We start from the raw sequence: 13,865 nt of genomic DNA, 5'->3' as shown, positions 1-13,865 counted from the left end.
CTTTCTCCAGCAGGCTTTAGAGAACCCATATTAAGAACGTCAGACAGTCCTGCTTACCGGAATTCCTCCTTTATTAGCTTCTGAATCAATCAGCAGCTCTTCCAGCCAGGGATAGCACAAGAGCCAATCCTGAATTATGAGCAGGTCTTCGGTGCATAATAGGTCAAAGACATCAGTATGAATAAGATGAAGAGGCATGAGATCAAGCTAGAATAGTCTTACAATCTCCTTCCCACAAGGCAGCACAGTTTCCCGTATCATTCTGACTAAAGTTCACTATGGGCCTGCGACGTGGAGGGACCAAATTCCACATACTTTTATTCTCCGAACCGTGACTAAGAAAAAGTGTGTTCAGTGTTCTTGAAGATCAGACACAACTATATCCAAGCCTGGCAGGAGTCTTTAGTGCAAATACAACATTTAGGGCTAGGCAACAGGTATACCCTTAGTTGTGCAACTCGCGCCTCTAAAATATCCAGATTTGTGACACATTGCCATTGTTTTTACATGCAGTTTACTTTGAGCACTAAATAGGCAATTAGCCAAAATTCACATAAAATGGATATGGCATACAAAAAAATTAAATAAAAGAATGGACTTGAAAATAAAGGTTGCTATGTATTCGGCTTTGTCACTTCCTCATAGCTCTCAAGAACTATTTTTAATAAGGTATTTTGAGAAAATCTTTACAGTGATTACTTAAAGCAGGAATGAGTTCTGTGGCCAGATCCTGGATCAAGCCTACCAGGCCAAATTTGGGAGGGCTCCCCGCCTGTCAATCACACTATCAGGTGACTGGGTGCTTTGAAGTCCCAAAGTCAGACATCAAAGAATCATATACACTCAATCCATCAAGTTTCAACTGTACTGCTGAGCCAATGGCTGCTTTCCCTTGCCAGTGCACAATTAGGAGCATACTTTAAGGCTCTCAATTGTGCACAGGCTGCCACATCACTACCTGCCCCACACCTGATGGCACATATTATGTTAGTTGGACAAGATTTGGGGGAAATAGTCTTGCAGACCAAATTTGAACCCGTCAGACTAAGTTTGGTCCAGGGGCTGGAGGTTCCCCACTCCTGATTTGCAAAGTATCAGCTGAAGCCAGTGCTTCCCCCCCTAAAAAATGTTTGGGGGTACTCTCATTTTCCTACTCATATTGAAATACTGTCCCTCAATGAGGCCATACTTAGATTCACAAAATGTTTAGGGGTATGCGTACCACCAGAAGAAAAGCACTGGCTGAAGCTATCTAGGAATTTTCCATATGGATTACCTTGGACTTCTTTCATAAGAATTTCCTTGCTGAAGCAAACCAACATCAGCCTAATCTAGCAATCTATAGTAACTAGCCAGGTGCTCTGCAAGCTAATAAGTTAGACATCATGGCCACAAATATACCTTTCAGACGTTCTTGCCAGAGAAAATCAAGAGGGCTATTTGCAGGAGAGGGACCAGTTTCTCTCTTCCTTGCCTATTTGCATAGCCTTTGACTGCCACATTATCCATCTCGATCACTTTATACTCTCCCCTAAGTGGGACAAGTATAACAGATTTTGCTATGTTTTATGATTTTTTTAAGGCTGATCATTGATAGAGAACATGCTTTGCAAATTGCAGGCAGGCAGTCTTGAGTTCAATCCCTGACATTTAAAGGTATGGCTGGAAAACACCCTGTGTAACCCTGGAGAGGCAATGCCACTCACTGTAGTCAATAATGAGCTAGGCAGACCAATTATCGGACTCTACATAAAGCAGCCTCTCATATTCCTTTCATCCCACATCTTCTACTCCCTGGAAGAGAAGCACATGTTAGGCTTATGTAGGACACTCAAGAAATGCATAGGCAGCCCCTAATGCAACACACAACCCCTTTTGTTTCATTCAAGAAATCTGTTCCAAGCAAGGTGGTCTTCATAGTATCCCTGGCTTAGGGAAATCATTTCTTTGACGTAGAAATCCAGTGTCCTCCAAGTGCTGAGTGACTTCCTGTATCATTCGGTAAAAGGGACCTGTGACTTCCACACCATGGTCACTTAGGTCTCTGGGTATACTTTCATGAGGCATTGTAAGACAGACTTGTTTGTCTCCACTGAGGGTGTATTTGGGTGGTGGATTATAGAGGTTCTGCAATTAGCAGGGTTGCTGGCAGGGGAGGGAGAAAGAGGAAGAACGCTAACCTTGGAATGTACTGCCTTTTATATCCCAGTGCTAGAATGTCTCCTGTCCTGAAGGAAAGTGCTTACATTCAACTGCCTATTCTTCTCAAGGCAAGGAAGGCTTCTAGGTCAAGCCTTCTCTGGTACAACTCCATCCTAGTTTACCTGTATCTCCTGTATAGTGATGAGGAATGGATACTAATACTAATCCCCTCTAACGTACTTTCCCTCACATTATTCTTGAATTTGGTTTGTTTGGGATATTTTCTCATAGCTGAATTGTAAGCGGAAGTGTAACTTTTTTCCTCTTCAAAATGAAGCAGTTGGCAGAGATCTTTCCATTCTAGCATTTAGAACAGTATATACTAACCTATAGTCCTCTAGATTTTGTTGGCCTCCATCTCCCATTAGACACAGCTACAATGACCAAGGATTATGTGAGTCATTGGTGCTCACCAACGTTACCTGGATGCCAGTGTTTTAACAGCTTCTTGATACAGATTAGTTGAGTAGTTTCCCATCCATTTGGTGAAAACAAGCAAATTACATTACTTATACAAGTGATCATTTTAATTCCTCTCGCAGATCTTGGTAGATTGTGTTCATTTTGCTTGACAGTCTTGTGGTTCTGTTATACTGCAATCAATTTATTTTTTGGAAAACAAAGAGATTTCAGCTACATTTGTGTGTACGTGGACAACACTAATCCATTTCAGAAACCAAATCCATTTCTACTGCATCCACAAATTGTGCATATTTAATTTAATCCTGTTTATATGCCAAGAAAACCCACAAACTCTTATTTATGAGCCCTGCTGGTCCAACTGGCAGACAAAGATGTGTCAGCGCAGATGACACAGTCTAAAGCCACAAATTTCCTCTTTCATTACTTCACTTAAATCTGTATCCACAACAAATGCAATTCTGCAAGACAGATGTGCAGTGCTGAGAGTCACAAACAACTATGGAGAAGCCTCTCTCTTGCTCCAGCTTCTCTCAGGTCATGGCCATTCAATACTTTGTCCATTCACTCTTGCCTATCACTGAAATGTCAAATAATATCATCTTTCCCTTTTATTTCACATACTGTATCTTACTACCTTCCTTAGCTAGACTTCTTGTTAACAATCAATCACTTATGCCAGCATCCATGAGACTACACACTGTCAGCTGTTTCTTGTAACCCGTCTTGAGACTCATTAGATTTAAAGGCTGGATATAAATCTTCAAAACAAATAACCATAAATAACAATAAATAACCTAGAATAACTCTCAGTCTGGAGCTGTATTCACTGAAGATTTCCAATTCCTAGAAGTACGGCAGAAACAAGTTTTATCATCACAAATAATGGGAATAAAGATGAAGTTAAATCACACTACGTCAATTTCACTCTCACCTGCTCCAGCAGCTCCTTTTAGTACTATGTACTAATCTCCACTGTTTCCATCCTTTGTCGCTCAGGCAGGCGATTTCTCCTCCAGCAGTAAGTTTCAGTCTTACTTATTTCCCTCTCTGTTTGTGCACACAGTGCGGGTAAGAAATCACTGCCCCAAGAATAGATCTAAATCAATTCTTAAATCCGCACCTATTAATATCCATTCTCAATTACCCCAACTCCTGCTCCAATTGTACCCCAAAAGCCAGCTCCCCCGTGGCTCACTTATATCAAACTTTCAGCCCCAAGAGAGCCCACCGCTCCGCTTCACCCCCAGACCTAGCCGGCTTGCCTACTCCCTGCAACTCAGCCGCGATCCCGACGGAGGACGCAGGTCAGCCCCGCCCGCCGCTACCTGATGCTGCTGCCTACGGACGACCCCGCATCAGCCCAGGGCCAAGAGGCGGCTGGCGACCCGGCCCCAACCACGGGCGCCCCGTGGTCCCGCCGAGGGGCTCCGGATCTCAGCAACAGGCTCCCCGCTTCAGATCCGCGCCTCCACCTACCGGGGCCCAACCCCGCGCTCCGGATTCCCCGGGGGAACCCCCGTAACTTTGAGGCCGGTTCCGAGCCGGTTGGAAAGCGCCCTTTGCCCGCCGCAAAACTTTGCCCCCCGCCCCTCTCAGCCGGGACCCGCGCGCTCGGCTCAGGCCGCCATTTTGCCGCGGGGCATGCCGGGTAATCCGGCGGAATCCCCACGTACCGGCGCGCTTGCATCATCACCAAACCGAGAGCGAAGGAGCGGGTGGGATGATAGAGGGAGAGAGAGAGCGCGCCGGGCGTCGGGAGGGTTACCATGACAGCGGGGAAAGTGGAGGAGGGGAAAGGTAGGCGGCGACCTTAGGAAATAAAACACGAAGAAGAAAAAAAACAAGTTTTGCTATGGGTGGAATCGGGCGGGGGGGGGGCTTGAGGCAAACTATAGGCTTGTCAACACATTTAAATGATTGTTTTGTGTTTTAGTTGAGGTGGTGATATAGTCAATAATAAATTCTTTATGGCGGCTCTACATGTCACGCATTACTTCTGCAGCGCAATATTTAATAAGCTAGTTAAGTCTAAATGAATTCGGTGCTCCTTCGGTGAGAGTGCTTAAGGGCGCAAGCCTGCTTACCTCGTGTTAAGTCCTATTGAAATCAATGGTGCTTGCTTCGTATTAGGAGGCATAGGATTGCATTGTAAGGGTACAGTGTCAGGCTGCAATTCTCTGCACGCTTGGGAATAATACTGAAGTGTGCTTACTTGGAAGTGACAGCTGAATCACTTTGTTGAATTTGCAGCGTGCTTTAATTTATTCCTTCATTTATTTAAACAGTTATATGCTGTCCTTAAACAAAACATGGTCAAGGCAGTATACAACATTATAACTGTAATTTAAGTATAATTTATAATTATATAATTATAATTGAATATAAATATAATATATAAATATAATATAAATATAATTATAATTTTAAACACACTAAACCCAACAATAATATAAATATTCGATAACTACTCAATCTAAGGATCAATAACATCTGGTATTAAAATATCAGGGAATGTCAAAAGACCAGAGTAAACCAATGAAGTATCAATACTGGCTTGCTAGCCTATTTCTTTCTTTCCTGCAAACTGGGGATAACATTTCATGCTATTGATCAAGAAGACTGTAGTCCACAATATATCCTGCCACAATACACAGGTTAGTCTTTTGAAATGCAATAATAAACTTCTGCCTGCATTTTTTCCCATCAAGTAATTTTTGTCTACAGCCTGAAAAGTTTTCTGAAGAAGATCCGTAACCAAAAGGATCTACAGAGCACTGCCAATTGCCCTGGGGGAAGATTGCCAAACCAGGCCTGATCTTTCATAATCACATGTCAGGGCATCCTTCAGGAGAACCCACATGAATGTAATTCTGACAGAATAAAGTAGTTCAGGGGGTTGTTTCAAATGACACTAAAATCACCTGCAATAACAAACTGAGCGATACTGTAATCTGACTGGGAAATTATGTGTGCCTATTCAGTCCTATGCATATACTTCAGACATAAGTATAATTGAGTTCAATAGGACAGACTCATAGGTAAGTATGTATAAGATTGCCAACAGAGCCATGCAAGTACAACACCCATTCAGCAAATTAGCCTCTTGAGGTCTATGAACCTCTTGCAACAAAATCTGAAATTCCAAGCAGAGGCTCCTCATCAGAATATTAATTTTCTAGGGCTTCTGCCATAAACTCCTGGAACCTACCTGCTTTCTCCCCAAAATCCTGAAGTGACCTCTAAGCATGCATTTTGCTAATACTCATCTTACTGTTCAACTGTTCTTACTGTGAAGGGCATCTGCATTGGACAAAGAATTGTACATTTTACCACATGTAGTGGGATTGCAAGATCATTTAAAAAAATGGGAAATGATATACAATGAATTGAAAAAGATGTTTAAAACAACTTTTGTTTAAAAATCAGAAGCTTTTCTGTTAGGTTTTTTAGGACAAGAATTGCCGAAGGAAAATCAGACATTATTTATGTATGCTACAACAGCAGCAAGAATTTTAATAGCACAAAACTGGAAGACTGGAGAAGTACCATCAAAAGAACAGTGGCAAAAAAAGCTGATGAACCATGCAGAGTTAGCAAAGTTAACAGATAAACTGTGTGAAAAGGACAATAGTGACTTTGAAAAGGAATGGGAACCTTTTACAACTTATTTGCAGAAACAACAAAAAAATGGACTCATTGGCAGGATTTAAATAAACATTTACAACTTTATTTACAGAGAACAAGATATATAGCAGGTGACAACATAATATAATGTACAAACAGCAGAATGTAACATTTGCTGTAATAAACTAATAAACCAGAAATGGAAGTTGGGGGAAGTCAACAGGGAGGGGCAAAACTGGAAAATGAATGTCAAGTAATGATATTGAATAGTTGTTATGAGAAAAGAAATAATAAGATATAATATGAGAAAAGAAAATAATATATGTATATTATTAGCATTGAGAGGTGGGAGGTGGAGACAAATTGAAGTACAGTATATGGCAGGACCTTGCAAGCAATGGTGGAAGGTAATAAATTATTAAGAAAGGGAAAACAAAAGGGGGAAAGTATATTTTACAATGAGGATGCTTGTGAATCTAGCAGCTGGTTTCAGCTCCTCCAGTGTTCATGTACTTGTATGTATACATTGTTGGCTGGCTGCTATAAACCCCAGACTTCTTTAACAGAGTTGGGAGGGGAAGAAAGGAAGATGGCCCAGTGACTCTAGGAATGAATCTTTGAAAATTTCACTAAGCTCAGTAGTGAATGCAAGAGAAAAAAATGAATTTTCCCCAACCCCATAGTGGTTTGCTGCCTGTCCATTTGTCTCACTAAAATGATCAGGCAAACATTTAGCTGTACAAATGTACTGAAAGGAGAGAGTTATGTGGATGGGGACTTGTACAGACAGGAGAATACAAGGTAGTTATTGTAAGAATGGAACTGGACCTCTTCTCCCTTGTTATGTAACTAGTTTCCAATAACCCTCTTCTGACTCTGTACCAGCCTAGTCCTAAGTACATCCAAGCCCATTAATTTCGAAGGCACTCCTGACTTTACATAGGATGGGGTTCTGCGGGCAATAGCTGAGGACAAAGCATAACTAGTTACTATGGTAACAGGTACAGCACCACAAACAAAGGATTCTTCTAAACTGGCTGTGGGACTAGGCAGAAAGGAAAAGGTGTGGGTGGAGAATGGAATAAACCATATTAGAAAAAGACAAGAGGGTGGCTGTTTCTGAAAAATAAGATAGGATGGTGGCTAGTATACCTTTGGTATCAAGGTCTATTGAAGGTATCTCTGAGCAACTCTGTGGATTGTTCTCAATACAGTACAGTACTCATAATTATTTGAGTCCTATACCACAATGCGGACCGTATCCTGTTTGCTGTTTATTATTACTCATTATATTTGTGTTCCACCTTTCTTCCAAAATCCTCTGGACAAAATACAAAGGGTTATTTTCTCCCATCTCCACACCCTTAAAACTCTTGCATGAAGCAGGTCAGGCTGAGATTTCACTGGCTTAAAGTCAACTGGCTTGATGGTCATCAGGGATTTGAACCCAGCTCCCTACAGTCCAATCCCAGCCCTAGCTACTGTAACCAACTGACTCTCTGTGAATTAGAGTCTCCAGCATCAGAAGCACTATGCTTCTGAATGCCAGTTGCTAGGGTTCAAGAAGCAGGAGAGTAATGTTAAACTCAGGTTTTGCTTTTGGACTTCAAATAGATAGATCTCTGCTTGGCCAATTGTGAGACAAAAGACCAGGATGAGATCATATTCGGACCCTACTGGACTCTTCTGCATTCCTATAATCAGTGTACACACTTCTTTATTAAATTAATTGTACAAAATGGAGGTAAGGTAGGTGCCTATGAAGATAACTGGCTGCTTATTTAATGATGCTTAAAACTCCTTTATTTATAGAAATGGAAGAAAGCTGCATGCTATCTGGATAGTATCTAAAATACTGTACATTTGCCTTAAAATCATGGTCCCCTCCCCCCACAAGGCTCACAGCCCAGTAGCAAATACTGATACAGTGGTATCTCTAGTTAATAACTTGATTCGTTCTGGATGTCCGTTCTTAACCTGAAACCCTTCTTAACCCGAGGTAGCACTTTAGCTAATGGGGCCTCCCGCCACCGCACCACCGGAGCATGATTTCTGTTCTAATCCTGAAGCACATTTATTAACCCGAGGTACTATTTCTGGGTTAGCGGACTCTGTAACCTGAAGCGTCTGTAACCCGAAGTACCACTGTACAGTTAATCGTACATGGGAAGCATGTACAGTGGGAAGAAGAGGCACTTGGCAGAGTCCCCCTTGCATGACCTTGGGAACATATTGTGCAAAGGAAGAGATTACTTCATTTGTATGACTTCTGGGGAGTTAGCAGTACATCAGTTCATACATCAGTCAGGGATATTTCAAGAAAGGCGCTCAGTACTTGGCCCTCCATAAATTCTCCAAATCCTCTCTCGGCACTGGAGTCAGATAACAGGCAGAAAGACAATGACTCCAAGAATCCAGGCTGCCCATCTGCTCTACACTTCCAGATTCTTGCCTCCCTAGCGCCAGCTGATGAAATTTTCATAGCCACAATGAGGTTTCCCATTTCCGATGGGCCCTTCTGTCTTGAAGCCTTCACAGTTGTGCCCTGTTCAGGTTTCTGAGGGTGTCTGCTGTAGGTGACAATTATAAGAGCCATTTGCTCTTTTACAGTGCTCTTAAAAGCAGGGGATTTAAAAGAAAGTAACACATTAAAATATTGTAAGAGGTTGTTTTACAGGCTTTTTGAGCTCTGCTCCAGATAGGGGCAATTAATGCTTGAGCATGTAGTGGCATCTCAGATTCAGAAATTATCGGCATAAATTTTTGGCCCATTTCGAAATGGCTTCAGGATGGCTTAAGGATGGAAGCAACTTTGGTCAGCTGAGTAGATGACCTTTTCCAGGACCTGAAAAGGACCTCACCATGGAATTCAATACCATTGAGCATAATATCTTTCTACATTGCCTAGCAGGGGAGGGTTTGGAAAGTGCCCTTCAGTGGTGTCTCAAGTCCTCCCTTAAAGTTCAAGAAGGTGATGTTGTAAGGATCCATTTTTTGATAATTTGGTGCCCTTCGTAGGAATACATGTTATCCTCCATATTATTCAATGTCCATATGGAACTACTAGAAGAGGTTGTCTGAGGCTTTGGAATACATTGTCATCAGTATGTGAAGGACACCCAACTATTCTTTCCCTTTCTGTACCTAATGCCATGAAATTTGTTGGAGTTCTAAACTGGAGGTCAAGCTCAATCCAGACAAGATGCAAGTGATCCATTTTGAATGGTATTCCCCTTCAAATAACAGGTATACAATTTTGGTATGCTCTTGGATTCAGCCCTGCATCTGGATGACCAGATGGTGGCCAGGAGTGCTTTTGCGTAGATTATCCTGATGTGCCACCTGCGCCTGAACCTGAGGAAGTTAGTCCTGACTAAGCTAATGCATAGGACTAAGGTCTATCAGGACTGGATCGCAGCAATGCACTTCACATGTGACTATGGTTGAAGAGCCTTTGGAAGCTGTAGTTGGTCCAAAATGCAGCAGGAAGAATGTTAGCAGGCACATGTCCTTGGGAACACATGATGCCTACCCTGCAATGTCTGCATTGGCTGCCTCTTTGCTTCTGGGAACAATTAAAAGTGTTGGTGATTAAAGCCTTAAATGGCTTGAGTTCAGGATACTGAAGGATTGCCTCCTCCCTTACCAACCTGTCTGCTTCCTAAGATCAGTAGAGGCCCTTCTCTGTGTCCCTGTTAAGAGTAGACTGGTAGTGACAAAAGACAGGACCTTCTCACTGACTATCCCAATATTGCAGAACACTTTGCCCCATGGTAGATCCTTTTTGCATTGTCCATTCCTTGGCTGGTCAAGACATTCTTATTATAGCCAGCTTTTGTCTACCAAATGCTGAACTTTTATTGAATGCTAGGTTTTATCTGCATTCTCTTCCTTCACGTTTGACTCTGTCTTTATATTTTTGTTACATCCTTAATTTATTGAATGTATTTTTTATTACTGTTTTAAATGTTTATAAACCGCTCCAAGTGGTGCATGGATGTCCACTAGAAGGGCGGGAGGACAGAAATCTCTAAATAAATACATAAAATAAATACATCCTAACTAATGTGCTCAAAATCATGCAGAAACTCCTGTTCCCTCAAGGCAATTTGTATTTTGGTAAACTGCCCTGTCTTTGGTGAAGAGTGGTAAAGAATCTTGCACACTTTGGTTCTTTTCTGCAACATTCTACAATATGGATGGTTATTATAAACTGTTGGAACATAGGCGACTTCTAGGCTATAGAATGGACTAGTACTTTCAAGGTGGTTTGACTGTAGAGGGCCATGTTTGCAGGTTTAGATTACATCAACCGTCTGCAATCTGGTGCCTTCCACATGTTTTGGACTACATCAACCCCAGCCAGTGACCAATGGTCAGGGTTCGTAGGAGTTGCAGCATAAAACATCAGGATGACACCAGGTTAGGTATAGATCAACTAGTTGCATTTTTATGTTCCTTCAAATAATTTCATGATAAATATGCAGGAAAGTGTTGGCAGCAGAATTAAAAATTTCCAGTTCTCAGCCTCTAACTCTAATCACAACAGAAAACCCTATCCCCCCCCCCTCCCAATTTAAATGCCAAACCCAAGACTCACTGTTGAGTGTTCATCATTTTCCCTTTCCTCGGGTTTCATTAAGCAGACCAGAAAGCTCTTTGCGCAATGGATGCTACGAGAGGAACTTGACTATGCAATATTATATTTACTATTATAAACACCATTAATACCACAGTGCTGTTCCTTGCTGGAACCAGTTGCTCAGTAAATCCTCTGAAGTTCAATTAACAAGCATCAGGTAATTTAACACTTGGCTCCCAATAATCCCTTTATTTCAAGGGGGCTCCGGCTGATGCTGAAGTTACCACCAAAGAGCCTTGGAAATACATTTTAGATTCTATTAAATACCAGCTGAATTTATGGCCCTTGGTGAAAAGCAGAAAGTAATCTCTTCAACATACTTTCCAAGAGTCAGCACTTTATATAGACTGGCATAAGTCCACAGAAGAGACCATTGGAGGGTCATGTGTCCCTCTGCAGAAAGATGAATCTCTCTGTTTAGTAAAGCACAAGTCTGAGAATTGACTGAGCGGATGCCTGGAACTTGGAGCATAATGCATCATCTACAAAGAGATTTAACAGAACCTCTGTCTTCTTAGCTTCATAGTCATGTCATGTCATAATGGGGGACTGTGCAGATTCTTCATGGGGAACTGACCAGGTTCTGCATGTTCCCACCAAGAAACTGGGATATCCATCCCATTCAGCAGTGCAAGACAGAACAAGGCAACCTGTTCCAGAGGCAGAAGCAACAGAGGTACAATTAAAATGCAGGAAACTGACAATTATTATTATTAGTAGTAGTATTATGATGATGTTGTTGTTGTTGTTGTTACAGTCAAATGTACATGATTGATTGGACCGTGAGGATCACATGAGGATTGGACCATGCCTTGCATTTCAGAGAGAGATGCAATGCTGTAAATCTCAATACATGTAGAGCCTGGATAGCTGGGTTGGTTAGAGCATGGTGCTAACAGCAGCAAGGTTACAGGTTTGATCCCCGTATGGGACAGCTGCATATTCCTGCATTGCAGGGGGTTGGACTATATGATCCTCAGGGTCCCTGTGGCAACACTTGCCATGCAAACTGTCCAGCCTGTTAAGGACTTATGATCTCCATGGCCAAGAATGTGGGAACTAAGGAAAATTAGAAAAGAATGAAATGGATTCAGGGGTATATGTGGATTATGGATATTGGTTCTTGTGCGAACACAAAGTATACTCATTTCCCCTCTCCTCAAGAAGCTGACTAAAATGCTTAGTGGATAGGGGTGTCAGATTTTTAGATGGAATGGGTGAAGAGTTATAAGGCTTGCAATATGGGTATGCAGTTGCATAGATTGCCACCTGTGAGCAGTGCTGTAGCTATGTGGGGGCTAACCTGGTTTTCTACACCAGGTGAAGCCTCCTGAGGGGTGCCATTGAGGCTCCCAGCCTGTGTGTGTGTGTGCAAATGCATGTTGTTGTTGTGGTTGTTGTTGTTGTTTGCCAATCTGGGTCTTTGACCCAGGTGAAATAAAGCCTAGTTTCACCCCTGCATGTGGGCTTTGGGGTGAGTGTAAGGCAAGTTGTGTGTGCAGTTTCACAGTGCTCTCTCTCTCTGGATGTGTGTGGCATCGCAAGCGGAGCTTCTTCCACACATGAAGGGGGGAGGGGAATTCTCATCCTGTGTGTTTCAGCAACACTTTTATGTTGGTAATTCACCGCAAACTGTGACTGTATTTGACCCCACACTCCTGATCACGCCGAGTCCCTGCCTGGTCTGATGCACAGCTATGCAGCATGGGGTGACAGGACCGTTGGAATGTTGCTGTTTCTGCTGAACATATCCCTGCAGCATCAAGGAGAAGTCTTGTGAAATCCATAACACTGCTTTCCCCTGTGGAGCCTGTTGTTTATAGGGACAGGTCCAGGCAGGTGAAGGAAGAATTACCTTACCCTAGGACATGGCTGGCGCTTAGCTGACTTCATTACTGCCTGCTCACAAGAAAACTCTGTGGCCAAGGAGTCATGTAGTCTGAAATGAACCTCTGGCTGGGGGAGATTATATTCAGACATTATTGTTCTGAGTTCTGCTGCTAAAAGGAAGATGCAATCTGGGCCAGGAATCCTGACATTTTGGTGTAACCCATTATGATTCAGGTTGTAGCAAAAGAGTCAGTAGTTCATCAATCTTTTTAGTACCTAGCCTGCTAGAAGCGCAAATGTTAAAGTAGTCCACACTGTTGCCTTATGGTCCACTGGCAGGGCTGGGCAGGGTGTTGGGGGGAATTAAAAGACAATAAGTAGAATGTACTGTTTTGGGTCATCTTGTTACAAAATTTGGAGATTCTGACATACATACAACACCCCCAAAAAACAGAAGATCTTTTGCCTTCTCATTACATTAGTGTCTCTATAGCACACTGAATCCATTTTAAAGTGACAGGACAAAACACTAAAGGTCACATTATAAAAGTCACCTTTTAGACAACCAAGACTGCTCACAAGTCAGAAGCTATCTGGTGATGGGTGATGGGCATAGGTGATGGGTCCTTCTCAGGGGTCAGACCCACACTATATATTATACTTTTGCAGAATCTGCCTCCTATCACAAACTCATGAACACCCACTGGATTTGCAAAATGCCCATCTTCAGTCTGGGTATCACTAAATAGCATCCTTTTTTATTTTCCAGTTTAACAATTTCAAGAGGGTAGCACTGTACAGTCCACTTTATTCATTCAGGAAGGATCAAGTTAGGATGAGGATGAATGAATGAATGAATTCATATGCAACTTAATTGCACATTCTTTCATTTCCCCTGTCTCCTAAGGGGTCATCCAGCCATACACACAGACAAGTCCTGGTCTATTACCTGAGAATGCCCTACCAAATGCAAGGAAAAACAACTTATCAGGGTGTATAAGTCGTTTATCCTTGCCTCTTGTAAGGCATTCTCAGATAGTAGTTCAGGACCTGTCTGTGGGTCACAGGAACCTTCTAATGGATCATGAGGCTTATCCTACATGTGTGGGAGAAATGGTATACTACCCTGCCAGGAAACTTCATG

At 42.3% G+C, this 13,865-nt stretch overlaps 1 protein-coding gene across 9 annotated transcripts in view; it reads right to left on the bottom strand.

Moving 5' to 3' along the window:
* Nucleotides 1–4,275, bottom strand: part of TJAP1 (tight junction associated protein 1) — a 42,241-nt gene extending 37,966 nt beyond the window's left edge. For 2 of the 9 annotated variants that reach the window (XM_083732442.1, XM_083732437.1), the window contains exons 1-2: nt 4,102–4,275; nt 3,557–3,704 (exon numbers count right to left, since the gene is read on the bottom strand). The gene's annotated coding sequence lies outside the window, so the exon portion shown is untranslated. Of the gene's footprint in view, nt 1–57; nt 233–3,556 lie in introns of those variants that run through there. The other 7 variants (XM_083732443.1, XM_083732438.1, XM_083732436.1 and 4 more) reach the window with 5 other exon arrangements.
* Between the last annotated feature and the right edge of the window lie 9,590 nt (nt 4,276–13,865).

The sequence above is a fragment of the Podarcis gaigeae genome (assembly GCF_964106915.1).
Source record: "Podarcis gaigeae genome assembly, chromosome: 3".
In the NCBI taxonomy this organism is placed as follows: domain Eukaryota; kingdom Metazoa; phylum Chordata; class Lepidosauria; order Squamata; family Lacertidae; genus Podarcis; species Podarcis gaigeae.
This window is presented reverse-complemented; position numbering and strand designations above follow the sequence as displayed.